Consider the following 16,910-nt stretch of genomic DNA (forward strand, 5'->3'; position numbering starts at 1 on the left):
CAAGTTGTTAACTCCAACCTCACACTCCTATGATGTTACGGTGTTAGTGCCCTTGGTTGTGTTACGGGCTTTCAGTGCTCCAGTTCACCAGCTGTGCCGCCATCTTGGGAAGCAGCCAGGAGGCCCTGCGGTTTGGTCCTTCTTGCTGCTTGTTTATTCTCTGCATCTCATCTTTGGTGGTGGATTTTAGTCCGTTCAGCTTCCATAGGTCTGTGTGAGGTTGGTTGCTTGGTCCTGGCAGAATTCTCCTCGCAGGATAGTCCCGGATGGTGGAGTTCAGCCAGGAGCGCCGCAACTCCATCTTACTTCATCTGTGCTTGGCCACGCCCCCCAACATGCCACCCCTTGATGTTGGTTCATAGCTCACTATGTTATTTAAGGATTGCAATTTATAAACTGGAAGTAACAAAAGAATCCTGGTTTCAAAAGCAGTAACTGGTGTACTTATCTAAATAAAAATCTGTAATCTGGATGATACACAATGTGCTTTGAAGCAGACACATTTAAGCTATATGCTGATTTAGGAGTCAACACTGTGACTGGACAAAACACAGATCTCTCCTGTAACTGCATTACCCAACAGTTGTCTTACCATTATTACAATTCCCTGAAAATTGCAGGGCACTGAAAGATTTCTGCAGAAGCAGTGCATTAAATGGCAAGGTACTATCAGGTACTTGGTACCTGCACTTCTTTAATTTGTTAGGGATAGTACTGGCCCTTCTCACCACTGCCCGATGCTTTTAATAGGAAAGTACAGGCACTTCTCAGAAGCAAACAGATACTCTGGGACAAAGGAGCAACTGCATTTCTATATTTCCCTTTCAAGCACTGTGCAGCAAGTGTCTTAGCCCTGTAAGATATGGTAAATGCAGCAGCCTCTTTGTGATCATTTCAGTAAACTAGAAAAGATTTACTATCACATTTGTCATTATTGACAGTTTTGTGGTGGCAGATTTTTTTTAAATTAATGCATAAAATGACTGTCAGACTTCTATTATCATGAGCCGCAAATAGTGATGCACCCTCTTTCCTCTTCCACATCTTGAGCCCCAATTTATAGGCTCCCAGAGTACATTTGTTCCAATTCCAGCATTGATTGAAGGCACAGAGAGAAACAGTAATTTGCTAATGATCACATCATTTGCTCCACTGGGGAGTGCTGAATTAGTAGTGAGAATTTAGCTGCTAGAAAATATGATAATAACTTTTGTATGTGAAGTATCATACAACACATCTGTCACATCTAAAAGCTAGAAATAACAATGTCCAAGTTACCAACCTCCAAAAAGGAGGGCGGAGTTGGTCTTCCCAGCATTCAAACTAATGAAGTGCTGCTTACTCTTCAAACTCCAACTCTCTGAGCTACCCCACTAGATTACTTTACTATTTAAAAAAGGAACACATCATTGTTTGCCACATCCCAGAATGCATAACACCTAGTCCTTTAAATAATCCTTCTTAACTTGTATACTTTGTGTAGTAGCTTTCATCTAGGTTTTCAAAACCCTGATGAGGCGATGAGACTATGATTTGCATGGGGTTCCTCTCACTATTTTGAAGTGGATGGTTTATGGTTGCTGCCTGTAGTGGACCCTGTATGGAATATGATGTTTGATGTATGTGAGGTTTAAATGCATTGTTGGAAATTACCATATTTTTCTCCCACATTTTTGCCTTGACTATTTTTTGTTGGCCATATAACTCTGTGCACTTTACCTATGCTATTCAGGGGTAAAGCTACCTCTTCATACACGTTGAAACTGGAATACCCCTGATTCGCCTACTAAACTTACCCACAAGTCTTTTGTATGAGGTGTACCCAGGTCCTGTATGTAAAATGTCACTAGGGGACTGCAGCACACATTTTCCCATCCACTACAATGACAATGTAAACATGACAAAGGCCTGCCCCCAGTAACCTGCTTATGCAGTTTTAACTGCACACTCAAACTGTCAAAATAATCGCTTTTGACAGGTCTAAACTTTTAAATATTTATAACTCACCCCTAAGTAGGCCTTATTGTTCAATAACGCAGGCTGCATGGTATTTAAAAGTAGGACAGGTTTATGTTAAACATGTCCTTACAATGACAAGCACCTCAAAGCTAGTTTTGCTGCAGTGGCTGGCTGGTCAATTGGAAAACATTGGTGTGCAATATTAAGAACTAATACTCTTTCTCAGGGATGAGACAAACTAGAAAAATAATTAAGAGTTATTAAAAATCTAATATTAGGGTGAAATTGTTTTATTTCTAAATATTATGAAAAGGTAACTTTTGGAAAGTAAACTTTTCCCTGCCTGAAGTCGCTGGAATAAAATGTGTTTTTTGCTCTCCCAATTCGTCCACCCAGTAATTAGCATTTAAATAAGTGTGAACTTGCTAGCAGGACCAGAAAATTGGCTGATCTGAATGGGCAGAGATGGCCCATCCGAATTTCACACAGTATGCAGAGGGTGCTAGGAGGATCCTCTGACATTAAAGTGTCACGCTCTGCTTAGGTAACAAATCCTGGTTAATAGGTCTACTTTAGTTTTTTTATGACACTTCAGGCACACTTCAAATAAACCTCTCCTGTCACAGGCAAATGTTAGCTGACACTCATGCAGGGCCCTTCTTTTGTCGCCCCAGCCAGTCAGGCCTCAATGACAGTAAATCTAATTTTGACATTTCAGTGTCACAGCTTGCTTTACAGGTCTGCAGTGTTTACATATATAACATTTGAGATCCACTTCAAAGGGCAAAGGCCGGAGGCTAAAACAATTCTTGTCTATCCCATGTCTAGTTACTGAAAACTCAGCTTTGTTTTACAAGACTTATGTCTCTGAGGTTTGTTGTGGGTACAGGGACTGCCTAAAATTGGATATTGGTGTTTGATGTGGAAGGACACTAGGATTACAATAGTACACTCTCATGCATGTCCCCGGCCATCACAGCCTAAGTTTAGTGTGGCTGAAGACTTCAGTCATCTTGAAAATGCCCAACGTGGGTGGGTAAAGTTAGCCCTGGAAACCTTTAGGATGTCTCCAGGACCCCTTAAATCATGCCAGGCTTAAATGTGGCATCTCTCCGGAACCCACTTCAGAACATTTCTTGTCCTGTGGAATATCATAAGAGGATTAAAACTGGGGGCTGTGAAGAGCCTAGAATACTGGACCTGTTCTCCCTCTTACACTCAATACAAAGAATTGCAAGTGCACTCCAAGGGTCATAGGACTGACCTCCTCTTAAAGCTATGGGGCACAACTAAGCTTGTCCTCCAATTGTCCAGATGACCAGTGGCAACTGGACCAGTACTGGACCCTACTGTTGACCTCGGCCTGCCACCCTGTGTGTTTCTAAGTGCCTCTCCTGGAGTCCTAGGGGCTTTAGAAGAGTAATCCTGAGGCAGATTAGGTTTTAAAGCACTAAAGGCAGAAGGTAAAATCTTCAAACCTCGTTAATGTATCTGTCCCATGCTCTATCACAGTTAGCATCAAATCGTGCCTAGGTCTGTTTTACTGCAATCATTAACTATCATTGGTACTCTGGTCTTCTTCGCGCTATTTATATTTAAAACTTTAAAAATGCATACCCTTTGTTCCCCTTATTTGAACTTTGTAATTTTTGTTGTCAATTTGTTTATTAAATTAGTCTATTCTACTAATTAATTTCTGGGATTTTTATTGTTTTGTTTTCCAACTTTATTACTGTTTTAACACTGCATAAGTACTTCACAAATTGTCTCTAAATGAAGTCTGTATGCTTTGCGCCACAGGGGATTGAGCTCAGGTTTATTTAGTGACTTTAGCGGATTGTGAGTAATACTTGAGGTAGTTACTTACCTCCCTCAATTAATAACCCAATTTCATACTGGCGTGCTTCAATCATTCAATCATTGTGCAATGAACTTCACGGGGCACAAGCAGGACATTTTGCGGAGTGTGAGAATATTACAGTACGTTGTAAAGGATAGAAACACTTCTACCACTACGTGCTGAGGTTGTTGTTTACATGTTATCATTTAGCAAAACCGAAGACATCACTGGTGTGGATACAATGCTATGGACACTAATGCAGGCAAGCACAATAGCTTCCTCCACCTAGGTAGCAACAACAGTGACACTTAAGGCGGAGTGAGACCCCTCATGCCCCTGGGGCAACTGCACCGGCTGCACTACGGTAGCTGCGCCCCTTAAAGAAAGGGAATGAAGAATAAAAAATATGTCACGAGTATATTTTCTAACTTAAACCATACTCTAAAATGTGATAGACTTCTCTAAAGGGAACATTGAAATAATGGTAGAAATACAATTACTTCACTTTAAGAGGGTGATAAAATTATATATTTTTTCATAATACACGAATCACATGAAAATGTGCTTGGAAACGTTCTCTGATCACAAGGTCCAGCAGTTTCCAAATACCACCCGAACGCACAATCCCCATGTCCCGAGAGACACGCAGCTGGTTAACAATTGACCCATTAGATAAATATACAGACATTTAAAACAAACCGACGCTGACCCTCGCCCCCTCCCATCCTGCCAGATACCGAGAATCAGGGAGCATCGCAGAGAGGAAGCGGTTGAATGTGCAGTCAAGACATGGGAGCATCATAAACCCTTCTGCGCGCTTCTTCCCTAGATATACTGCTGAACAGGGGGTTAGGAATCAATGAAGAACTGTACAGCAACGAAACACTGGGCTCTTCTTACAAAGCTACCGTGGCATTTACGTATCAAAGACGTATGATTTAGGTATATTTGCAGGATTATAAAAGATTAAATAACTGCTACACCTATACAGAGCACAACGAGGTCTGTTGGCCCGGGTGGCAGGCAAAATAAGTTTATCGTTTCCAGGCTTAATGCTACATAATTATCGACCTCGGAAGGATAAATGGCTGAGAGTAGCCACTGAGAATAGAACCCGTGGCGACCATGGTGTTAAACATCGATCTTTACATGGGATGCAGAAATCCGCGGACCTTCCTCACCCGGTTCATAATTTATAAAGCTGCTACGTGTGTAAATTTGTAAAAATCGTAGATTTCCTTGAGTGCTTCTTCTCCTCGCTGTTACCCACGGGCCAGGTAATTTTAAAAAGCACAAATGGAAGAAACAATCATTGCATTTTAAAAAACTTTTTTCAACTTTTTTTTCCACCCGCACAACATATTGTCTATGGCCCTTCAAGGAATAGGAAGGTGTTGTCGATCCCTGACTGTCACAGGAGTAGTTTCATGTGCGCTTCCAGGCCGGGTAGCTAACAACAGACTATATCTGAATGCACACTAATGCCCAATAAATTGCATGTTTCAGGATGCGCAGTGTATCTTGCAATGAGACCCCTTTGTAATGTCCCCTTTAACACCCCAGCCCTAGAAAAATGAAAAATCTCTATTCCGGCAGAATTTCTACTATTGTAAGAGCGCTTTGAGTAGGAAAAATCTCTAATCCGAAGTGGAATTTCGATTCACATTTTTAATTCCACTCACGTGCTTAAATACCTCTGTAGTTGCTGTAACTATGCAGCCCACAATACTTCAAGCATGTTACCCAGAGTGTAAAAGTAAAACTTCAGCAGCAGACATATGGAAGGATCATTCGAGCACTTCCTGATGGTGGTTGTCTCCTAGAATCTAATTCGCTACATTCTTGTGAACATCCTCACCAAGACGGACAACCATATATATTAAACATAGACATTTATCATAAATCCGAGTCCAGCGGGGACAACCTGGTAAAACTAGGTGATTTTGGAATGATAGTTGGTAGTGTTTGCATCGTACATGTTGATGACGCCCTTTAACGCAAATACCTTGGTCCTTGGTTTACTGTCATTCATAATTCTATTAATTGAGAACATATTGTTGTGAAATCTGCTGCTTGGTTATTTTAATACATTAGTTTGCAGATCACAGGTCAAATCCTAGAGGGCCCGAAAAGCCTTTCATAAATCATTACAGGAATATTTTCCTTATGATATGCACTATTTAGCCAACTTTTTAAATAAATAGCTAAATGAAAGTGCATCTACAGCTTAAAAAGGTTTAAAGAAAATTGACTTGGTTTTCTCTGCCCCCCATTTAAAAAATATTTTATGGACTTTGAGATCCCTGTACCTGCATTCTAGTCTGTCAGGTTTCCACTGGCATCGGTGATTCATCACATAGGGGCTGAGGCCCCACAACTAACTCCACTTGTTACATCTTCAGTCTAAAAGGACATTGCTTAATTTCTCTGAAATAAAAAACCCAAAACAATAACTTACCAAACGTCAAGGTCTCGTCTGGGTCGCCTTATCCACTAGTCCTCTTTCCTCGAAGAATAATGTGTGAGGGGGGAGCTGTTTCACAATGTGTGTTTGCCGAGGGGAACAAACAGAGCCCGACTGAAAGCGTCCAGAAGGAAGCCTGGAGCCCTGGGCAGCTCCCGAGGGCACCAACAGAAGGGTGGCCGCCTCCTCCAGAAAGGGGACTGCACGCTCGCTGTTGGCTTCTAGTTTTAGCAGCACTCGAAGTCCCTCCCGTATGCGTGAAGCTCTGCTGGGCAGAGGATAGCCAGTACTACATATGACTCTTGTCCTGTCACAGACGCAGCGCGGTGCAATACGAGTAAGCCTTATCTTCCCGCCCCCAGACTGCACCGGCTCACTAAATGGGAGGGCCCAGGACACCTAAAATCACAAGGCAGAGGATTAAGGGAAAGGGGCCTCGAGTTTCATAGCTGAAACTGGAACCAGCTGGTGGGACAGTTCGAAATAAGGGACAGAATCCCTCTGTACTGCCTCTCAATCTCTACCTCATGCTAGGTCAGGTTTTGGGCTGGAAACTCGGGATGAGGACAGGCCTTATGTTCCTCCGGGCATTTCCCTAGTGGCCTGTAGCCTTTGGAACAAGGTGCTGAAAACCCAGGGCTACCTGGTGTCCCCGTCACTTTCTCAGGCTCTCAGAGGTTAACTGCAGTAGGCACGGGGCGACATCAAGAGAGAGAGAGAGAGAGAGAGAGAGGGGTGGATGGGAGAGGTAGAGAGAAAGTGACCAGACACTGAGATGAGAGAAGAGAGAGAGAATGGTATGAGGGAACGAGGATGAGTGTGCAAAGATAGGAAAAGACAGGGGTTGGTTTGAGCATTTTTCCAGTCCTGATTTTGATTCGAGAATCCGGCCCAGGGAATGGGGACAAGGCTTTTGAAAACAAGCCAAACTTCCTCAACGAGTGATCTAGGAATAACATAACATTCTTTGTATGAGCAGGTGAGGGTTTATTATTGGTGTATTTTGATAACCAACAAACAGCGCATAATTATATGTCTACCCCTCTTTCCAGGCTAAAGCACTGCAAGAATTGGTACATTTTTAAGGTCCTGAAGATTTGCTGACTGTCTGGGGATATACCGAGAGAGCAACTGACAGCAAAAAACTCTAGTAGCTTGTAGCGGTATATATATATAAGCCATTGGAGGTGGGGAATCATGTTGTTTTCGGACCAATTGTGCATATTGGGCAATTTTTACGCATGCGCATAGGTAATACCAGTATACTGCTACCTCTTAGTGAAAGCTTCTTCCTAAGTCCCATATATTTGCAGTAAAGAGGCAGATTTATCTGCAAACAACAATTTACAAGAAAAGCACTAAGACTGACTTCCATAGTGTTCTGTGGAAAGATGTCTCCATCTGCTTCAACAAAGATGGCTACCCCGGCCGGCGGTACGCTGGACAAGTGAAATGATGTAAAATTATATTTTGAAAACTCTGGGGTTTCACACAATCTTAGCCGTACCCAAAACTATAGCAAAGGATATAATTGTCACCACTGGGCATATTTCTAACTTTAGGTAAATCTAGTTTTAATTCATAGCGTATTTGTGCAAACAATCAATCAATCAGATACTTGTATAGCGCAGCTCATCACCTGTGGGGTCTCAAGGCGCTGTCATGGGCATGCTGATCATTCAAACAGCCAAGTCTTGAGGTCCTTCCTGAACTGCTTCAGCGAGGGAGTCTGCCTGAGGTTGAGTGGGAGCGTGTTCCAGGTCAGAGCTGTGAGGTAAGAGAAGGATCTGCCTCCGGCCGTGCTCTCCCTGATTCTGATGATTGCGGCGAGGGCGAGTTGGGAGGATCGGAGTTGTCTGGCAGGGGTGTAGAAACTCAGGCAGTGGTTGAGGTAGGCTGGTCAGATGTTGTGCAGTGCCTTGTAGGTGCGTCAGTAGCTCAAAGGTGATCCATGTGTTTATAGGGAGCCAGTGGAGGTCTCTGAGGTGGGCAGAGATGCAGCTGTGGCAGGGATGTCCAGGATGAGTCTGGCTGCTGCGTTCTGGATTCTCAGTAGTCCTGCTTGTAGGTTCTTTGTAATGCCAGTGTAGGGTGCGTTGTCGTAGTCCAGTTTGCTACTGAGCAGTGCATGGGTGACCCTCCTGCTTGTCTCGGTGAGGATCCACTTGAAGATCTTCTGGAGGAGACGTGGAGTGTGGAAGCATGACGATGAGACTGTGTGGACTTGACTGGTCATGGATAGCTTGGAGCCCAGGATGATGCTCAGGTTATGTGCATGGTCGGGGGAGGTAGGGGTGGTGGCGTTACCTAGGGCGGTAGGCCACTAGGAGTTGTTCCAGGCAGAGGAGGTGGAGCCCAGAACGAGGATCTCTGTCTTGTCCGTGTTGAGTTTAAGGCAGCTGGCTTTCACCCTGGCGGTGACTACTCTCATTCCATTGTGAAAGTTGCTGTTGGCTGTTGATGGGTCATCGGTCAGGGAAAGGATCAGTTAAGTATTATCAGCATAAGAGACAATGTTTGGGCCATGCTGTCTGATGATTTTAGCGAGCGGAGCCATGTAGATGTTTCAGAGGGCTATACTGAATGAGGAGCCCTGGGGTACTCCACAGCAGGTTTCTTTGGGTGCCGAGGTGAATGGTGGAAGTCTCACACTCTGGGTTCTTCCGGTGAAGAAGGATTGGATCCATTTCTGTGCCTTGCCGCGAATGCCAGTGTCGTGGAGTGTGGTGCATAGGGTTGAATGTGAGACTGTGTCCAAAGTGGCGTACAGGTTGAGGAGAAGGAGGACAGCCATGTGTCCGTGGTCCAGTATAGCACTGATTTCATTGGTGGCTGTGAGGAGAGCTGTTTCTGTGCTGTGGTTGATCCTGAATCCGGACTAGGAGGGGTCTAGGATGCCGTTTGCCTCAAGAAACTCCATTAGTTACAAGTTGATGGCCTTTTCTGTTACCTTGGCTGGAAAGAGGAGCAGAGCCATGGGTTTATAATTCTTCATCTCCTGGGGTCAGCAATGGGTTTCTTCAGGACTGGATTGAGCGTGCTTCCAGTCAGATGGGAAGGTGGCGGTTTTGATGGAGCGGTTGATAGAATGGCATAGCGGGGGAGCGATGGTGGTCCTGGCCAGGTTGAAGATGTGATGAGGTTGTCACAAAGGTCTTGAGAACGGGGGATTTCTGAAGTGTCCCTTCTGGGGTTCATGAATTCCTTTACTATGGTGAAAATATCCTTACTGTCGTGTGCATTGGTGCTGATGCGTTCTTAAATGACAGCCTTCTTGGAGGCTCTGATGTGGTGATGATGTGTGGTGACTGCGTCTTTGTAGGCTGTGTGGTCAGCAGTTGTTCATTCCAGTTTTCTGCAGGTGCGTTTTGACTCTTCGAGTTTTGTCGTGAACAAGCTGGGTTCCTTACAGTGCTGGTTTCTGGCAGGTTTTCTCAACAGGGCTATGGTGTTTGCACAATCTGTGATCCAGCGGTGAAGTTAGCATGCTGAGTCGTTAGCGTCTGTGGCATCTGGTGGAGGAGAGTGGCTGAGTGCATTTGCGAGTTGGGCTTCACGGACCTTGCTCCAGTTTCCTCCTGGGGGCGGGGGGGGTGATGGCCTACGTGAAAGAGAAGCATCTGTGTTCGGTCCAGTGGTGTTCAGAGGTGTGGGAGAGGGTGAAGTTGTTTCCTGCCGAGAAGACAGGGTCAAGGGTGTGACCTGCTGAGTGAGTGGGGAGGTTGACTAGTTGCTTGAGACTAGGGGTGGGTCGTTTTCGAGGTGAAAGTTGAGGTTGCCAAGGAGGATGTAGTCGGTGGAGGCGAGTGCGTGGGGGACGAGGAGGCCAGCGATGGCTTCGCTGATCTGGGGCTAGGGTCGGGGGGTCTGTAGACGAGAGTGCTGTGGAGGGAGGTGTTTGGGTCAGTCTGAATTTGGGCCTGTGTGTCTTCAGAGGTGTCTGACTGGCTCTGCGTCTGGGTGGTGGTCGTCAGGCGTATGGTGTTCCTGTAGACTATGGTGATGCCTCCTGCTGGTTGATTGACTCTTTCTTTGTGGATGATTTTGTAGCCATCAGGAATGGTGGTGGTGATGTCCAGGGCTGAGGTGGGGGAAATCCAAGTCTCTGTGAGGAAGGCGACATCAGGGGCAACCGAGTCGAGGAGGTCCCATACTTCTACTGTGAGTTTGACGAGGGACCAGGTGTTGAGGAGGATGCAGCTGAGGTGACCGCCTGGGCTTGGAGCGGGATGATGGGGCGTGTGAAGGCAGGTGAGGGAACAGATGCGGCAGGAGAATGGTCCTTGAGTATTCTTCAGTTTGGCTTGGTAGCAGGCTGAGGATCTTCCAGTGTTCAGGGCGTACAGGGTGTTGGCGTTGTACCGATGGGCGGTGCAGGAACTGAGGTCTGTGGCGCTGGGTGCGGTCCAGGCACAGACGGGCTTGTTTTTGGCACACCAGTGGCGTGGCTATACAGCAGCCTCCATTAAGAAGTGGAGGTATGTGGGAGGGGCCGGTCAGCTGGGAAGCAGGAGTGCGGGAAATTGCATCTCAGGGAGGGGGCTGGGCCGCAGAGGCAGCAGCGTCAGGGATGGAGTGCGGGAATAGCGCTGAACAGAACACAGAGCACAAAGACAGGGAAAAAGAGTAAAAAAACAAAAGTGTAAAAATAGACATAAAGGAAAGAAAAACAGAGAGCGGCACAAGGCAGCAGATACAGACAGGTACAGATAGCCACTAGGCCAGCAGGGATGAGCCACTGGCGGGTGCCTGTGGGTGGAGGTGGGTCTTGAACTGAGAGTTGGGCAGGCTCTCACAACAGAGCAGCAGCAATAGCAGGTGAAGCTGTCAGTGAGGAGACACTGACCGGAAGGTCACTGGAGTAGCCCTCTCACTGCTGAGAGGTGGGATGGCGGGAAAGTGCGTTGCAGGGAGGAGCGTGGCCGTAGGGGAAGAGGCGGCAGGGAGGGAGCACTGGAACAGCGCTGAACAGAACACAGAGCACAAAGAAAGGAAAAAGAGTAAAAAAGACAGAGTAAAAATAGACAAAAAGGACAGAAAACAAAGAGAGGCACAAGGCAGCAGAGACAGACATGTACAGATGGCCCCTAAGCCAGCAGGGATGAAACGCGGGCAGGAGCCTGCGGGTGGATGTGGGCCTCAAACTGAGAGTCAGACAGGCTCTCACAACAGAACAGCAGCAGTAGGTGGAGCTGCGCAGAGGGGAGCGAGCAGACGCTGGTCAGAAGGTCAGTGGAGTTGCATTTAACCATGCTGCGCTTTGCAAAGCAAAAGATAAAAACAAAGAATAATACCAACTTCTTAATTTTGTAAATATAATTTCTTACCACACATGCTGTTTCTGAGCAATGTAAATAACGGAGATTATTATTAACCAATATAATGGTACTCAATTATCTGCCCTTGAAAGGATGGATGGGTGAGTTTGTCTTTTCGGAATTTAAATCAATTCCTCCAGGTCACTGCAGATGTTATCAGTGAATGTTAATTCACAGAGGAAGTTTGTTTCCAGCAAGCTACATGCACCTATAGTTAATATAGGTGGAAATATAAATAAAACACGTTGTTGAAAAAAACACGTAAGACAAAGAAGGGTTTCACCCTCCTATGGATGTGGTAGATCATTCTGGTCATCGTGCCATCCTATGGAAAATATTGCCTGTTATAATATATAGTGATCTGCATCAAGTCCATCATCATCACTACCTAAGAAGAAATGTAGAGGAATGGAAGTGCTCAGGCTTAGTTGTCGTTTCATCTTTCAGTCACGAGGAGAAGTCTGGGCTCTGAATTCATGAAAGACAGTTGAGTGTCTGTGAGCTGTCGGACGGGGTTATAAGAGACTTCAGCCATATATGTTGTTGGTTGTTTATCCCAGATTTCTCATTTCTACCCGTGGCTATAACAACAACCTGCCTCTGCTTCAAAACCTGCCTTAGCATGTTTGCAGTGACTGTTTGATAGCTGGTATGTAGCAGAGAAAATATACATTCTGCTAAGGCCTCCTCAACACTAAATATTTCAATGTTAAATGGATGGCATCACAAACCAATGCTGACGTCACTACTCTAGCAAATACAAACCCACCTCAGAAGTGGAGAGCACGTGTGTTTTGACATGCACTAGGGACAGTGCCCTTTGCTAATTGGTGATGCGCCAAGGCCTTGCTGTAATTTTCTGCCTGTCTTTCCCAGTCATGAGATGTGCTCGGCAAACAAGCATTGGTTAAACGTGTGCCAAGTGGTTGAGAAATTTCCTGGGCCTTGATTGGAGGGCAGATGGGGGGAGGTCGGGGAGGGCTGATGGTGCGGAGGGTGAGCTTATGAATGCATTGCTTTTGATAGACTGCGGTTGCATTGTTCGGCCAGCGGAGGCACTGATTTGGGAACAGTTCATAGAAGAAATTAAAATCACTAAATGGCTAAACATTTGTGCAATAAAACAGTAAGTCAAGCTGTGCCTTTGGGTAAACTAAGGTAAATCTGAAACATCATCTTTTATGTTCATACTACGCAGAACCTTTTCAACTTGAAAGGTTCTTGAATGTGTTGCCTTAAGTTACACAGACATTTGAGAACAGGTATAGGGTACTATTAGAAACCTCTTTAACACATTGAGAGAAATATCCATTCTCAAAAGCTATAAATACACCATGCTCTCTAAAATTGTTCATGTAAAGTCTGGAAAGGCTATAACTATGTGCCATCTAACAAACACAATACTGAAACCAAAGAGTGTTACTCTCTCCCTTTGTGTCATTAATCAGAATGCATATAGGCAAGACATTTCAGCACACATGTAGACTGCTAGTAAATATCTCTCCAACACTTGGAGAAATGTATTCTTCTCAAAGTCCAGCACTTTGAGAGAAGCATATTCCTTTTAAAGCATATATATATAACTTTAGAGGTGTCCTGCTGTGTGTGTGTGTGTGCATATAGTGGGTGTATATATATATATATATATATATATATATATATATATATATATATATATATATATATATATATATATATATATACACACAGCAGGACCTCTGAAGTTATGTAAGGTTAGGATAGAATAACATGTTTTCTCAGCCTTCGCCCTCTAACAAACACAAGATTAAAATCAAAAAGGGTTACTCTCACCCTTATACCTTCTGCCAGAATGCATGTGGTGCAAGAGTAAAAGTTGATTTAATCCAGCTACATTCCATCAGCAAAGTATTTTTGTGGATTGGACCATTCATAGACCCTTTAATAATGCTGAGACCCGTGAATGGGAGTAATTTAGATGGACAGTGACGGGAGACCTCTTTTATGGAGAAAAATAAAAGCACCTAACTTCAATGGGTGTATGGTAACAAACCTCACCAAATCGTCATATGCAACAAACTTCAGGCTTCTTCCTGGAAATGGTAGCCTATGATCCCAAGGATATCACAAACAGAGTAGGAAGGTAATTCATCCTGGCTTTACGGTGCACAACTGATGGCACTAGGTACTCCCTGGTGCCATTATTTAACAAACTCTCCAAAATCTCAGGAGCACCCACATGGATACATCTGAGTAATTGAACAATGATTAAAACCACATATCACACTCAAAGTCTAATACATTTGCAATACATTGATTTATTTGAAATACCTTTAAATACTTGTGCCCCACACAGCTTTAAGAAATGAAATTGTCAATTTTATATTGAAATTCTATCGGATGAGATGGAAGTGACAGAGGATCCTTTGAGATTAGGATGAATCTCCTGCATTCCATCATTAAGCAGAAATACAGACAACACATACTTCACAGGTAAATTCACCCTTTATCAAGACAATAAAATATTTTTATAAACTTGGTTAAAAAAGAAGTGTACAAACATACTATCTTAATAACATGATCCAAGAAAAAAATATCAATCAATGCAAAGAGAAAATGAACATTTGCACATAAAAAGAAAGTAACTGTGAATACCATGAAGAGCAGTACACCTCAACCTCTGTATATGTAGCCAATTGTTTAAATTATCTTTATTATTACAGCCAAGAGTGATATAGAGTTTGAAGCAATATTCATCTGAATCTGAAACTGGGGCCTCATGACAATAAAACTAATTTAAATAATGTTATCAAAACTGAATTACCTTTGTTGATCTTATTTGTAACATCTATGATTGGGTGAACTATGTTTCACAATATCTGAATAGTATTGAAAATAAAAAAGGAGAAAATACTCAAGTAAATATATGACACAAAGATTACACACACATACATACAGTTCCAATGTGTTTCGACTTGAACACAAGTCTTTCTCACAGTGAGAACTGTGTGGAATTAATGAGAGAACGCCATTAGAAAATCTGAAGGAAGATTGTAGCATCATTACTGTCAAGCTGAACACAGCGGGAATGTCATACTAATGAACTTTGAAGACTATAACTTAGAAGCACTAGGGCAACTATGAGATGTTTAAACTATAAGAATGTATCCCACACTTGTCTTAAAGAAATAAAAACATAACTAGGATGTTAAGACACAAAACTTACTGATGAAGATGAGTTCAGATATCTGAATGGCGAAAATCCAACTATTCTCATCATTTATTTCTTACTTAAAATAGATAACTTAGGAGCAATATCAACTGTCAGGCTTATAATATCAGGAATCAATTTATGTACAGAACACATCTCAGAGTATGCTGGTATCTATTTGCCACACCTGGTATGTACGTTACCCTCATATATTAGGTACACCAGTAACTTACTGTGGAAAAGTTGCACTATTCCATGGGTTGCTGTATACTATCTTGTGACAATGGATGTCAAAGAGTTTATACTAATCTCAAACATAAGCAAGGATATATGTACATGAGGTGTTTTTGTCAACTGCATCAGCTAGTTATTAAAGACTTTCTTCAATTGTGATCACATTCCCTAAATTAGTTCTTACACATAATTAGTTTTGTTACCAAGAGATCTTGTACTATCAGGTAAGAGGTACAGCACTGGGTTCAAGATTTGATCCCTGTTATGCCAACCTATTTCTGGGTGGGTATGAGGGGAGCACATTATGAGCCAAAATAACCTTTACAGGAATTGTACAGTGTAGTTGGGCAACTATGGAGATTTGATCATCAGGATTTGGGATGGATATGTAAATGAGTTGCAGGATTTACATATGATAACGAATACACATGTATAAACATTGAACTTACTCCTTCCTGACTTCAATAACAGGAGAATGGTGTTTCTGATACTGAACTGTACATTGGGATGAGAAAATGCAAAATAAACTATCTATCAAAAAAACACCCTCTGTGAAAAGTACCCTCCAAGCACAATAAAGACATCATTATAGGTATACCAATAAAGTGCCCTTTGGAGAGTTGAGTAGGATCAAACAAATGTGTAGCACAGATGAATAATTTGACTGAGAATATAAGGTTATTTCTGAAAGTTTCCTTGCAAGACATTATAGTAAGTAGATTTTACAGCAATCACTTACAAAAATTAAAAGTGTCAAATGCCAATATTTGCTAAATGACAAAAACAAATTAACGGAACAGGCAATGTTGTAAGATCTATAAAAAGACTCTATGTGAAGAACAAGAATATTTACACAAGCGTGTATTGGGATGTCCCTACAATGTACAAAGATGTGAAAGCAATTTTACCTAATAAACATCTTGTTACATTCAGAAGAGGGGCAACATGGAAACAAATTCTTAGCCAAAGGAATACTCTTTAATGTCATATGCAAGAGGGCACAAACACATGGCTAATTTAGCTCTCAGGGAGTTATAGATGTAACAAGTGCATAATTTACAAACACGAACTCTATGGAAACAACGAATCATAGAATATGGATTAAACTAGAAGATTAAATATATGTGACTTATTAAACTGTGATATGAACTTCTACATCTATGTGATTAACTGTAAATGCAAGAAACAGTATGTTGGAACTACTAAAATACCACTTGAAAGAGACTTAAATAACATTGACATGCATTAAAAACTCAGGATCCTAGATACCCAATAGTGAGTGAACACAGTTTATGATCTGACGAATGCTACCAGCATTGGGATCCAGTGTATCAAGAGCAATCAAAGGAGGGGGGACCAGGAAAGCATATTATAACAACAAAAGAAACATTGGATAGACATTTTACAGACAGTGACGTTAGGCCTGAACAGAAATAGGGAACAATAAACTTAGTATAATTTGTAATTTACACTGTTTGTCTTATCTACCAAAAAATTAAATCTGTATGAAGTAAACATTACATGCTAAAAGTATATATGAATATTTGGGACAACTAGCAGCCACACACAAGGCATTATATTAATATTATTATAATAGTTATCCTTCAGATTCAGTATTGTGATATTGAGATATAAGTGAAATTTATGTACGATTAATCAGTGTCCAAAAAGCCATCTAAAAGGAAGAGGTGTCCTATAATATAGAATTAGAATAATCAGGTTCAAGTATATCCATAAGAGTAACTGATTCACCTGGCTAATACCATTATGACAACTTTGTATGTATATTTTTTTAATATCAATTCCGATGTACTGATATCCAGCAATTAGGTATTTTATTTTGTTCTCTTTCCAACAATGAACTGATATATACATTTTACATATTGTGTCTGTAGTTCCTTTGGC

At 42.5% G+C, this 16,910-nt stretch overlaps 1 protein-coding gene across 3 annotated transcripts in view; it reads right to left on the reverse strand.

Moving 5' to 3' along the window:
* The window catches only part of SLC7A2 (solute carrier family 7 member 2), a 395,073-nt gene that overhangs the window by 242,360 nt on the left and 135,803 nt on the right, over positions 1–16,910 (reverse strand). The window contains exon 1 of one of the 3 annotated variants that reach the window (XM_069200491.1): positions 6,258–6,570. The exons of the other annotated variants lie outside the window; for them this stretch is intronic. The gene's annotated coding sequence lies outside the window, so the exon portion shown is untranslated. Of the gene's footprint in view, positions 1–6,257; positions 6,571–16,910 lie in introns of those variants that run through there. 3 annotated transcript variants of the gene reach the window in all.

This window comes from Pleurodeles waltl, chromosome 1_2, assembly GCF_031143425.1.
Source record: "Pleurodeles waltl isolate 20211129_DDA chromosome 1_2, aPleWal1.hap1.20221129, whole genome shotgun sequence".
Taxonomy (NCBI): domain Eukaryota; kingdom Metazoa; phylum Chordata; class Amphibia; order Caudata; family Salamandridae; genus Pleurodeles; species Pleurodeles waltl.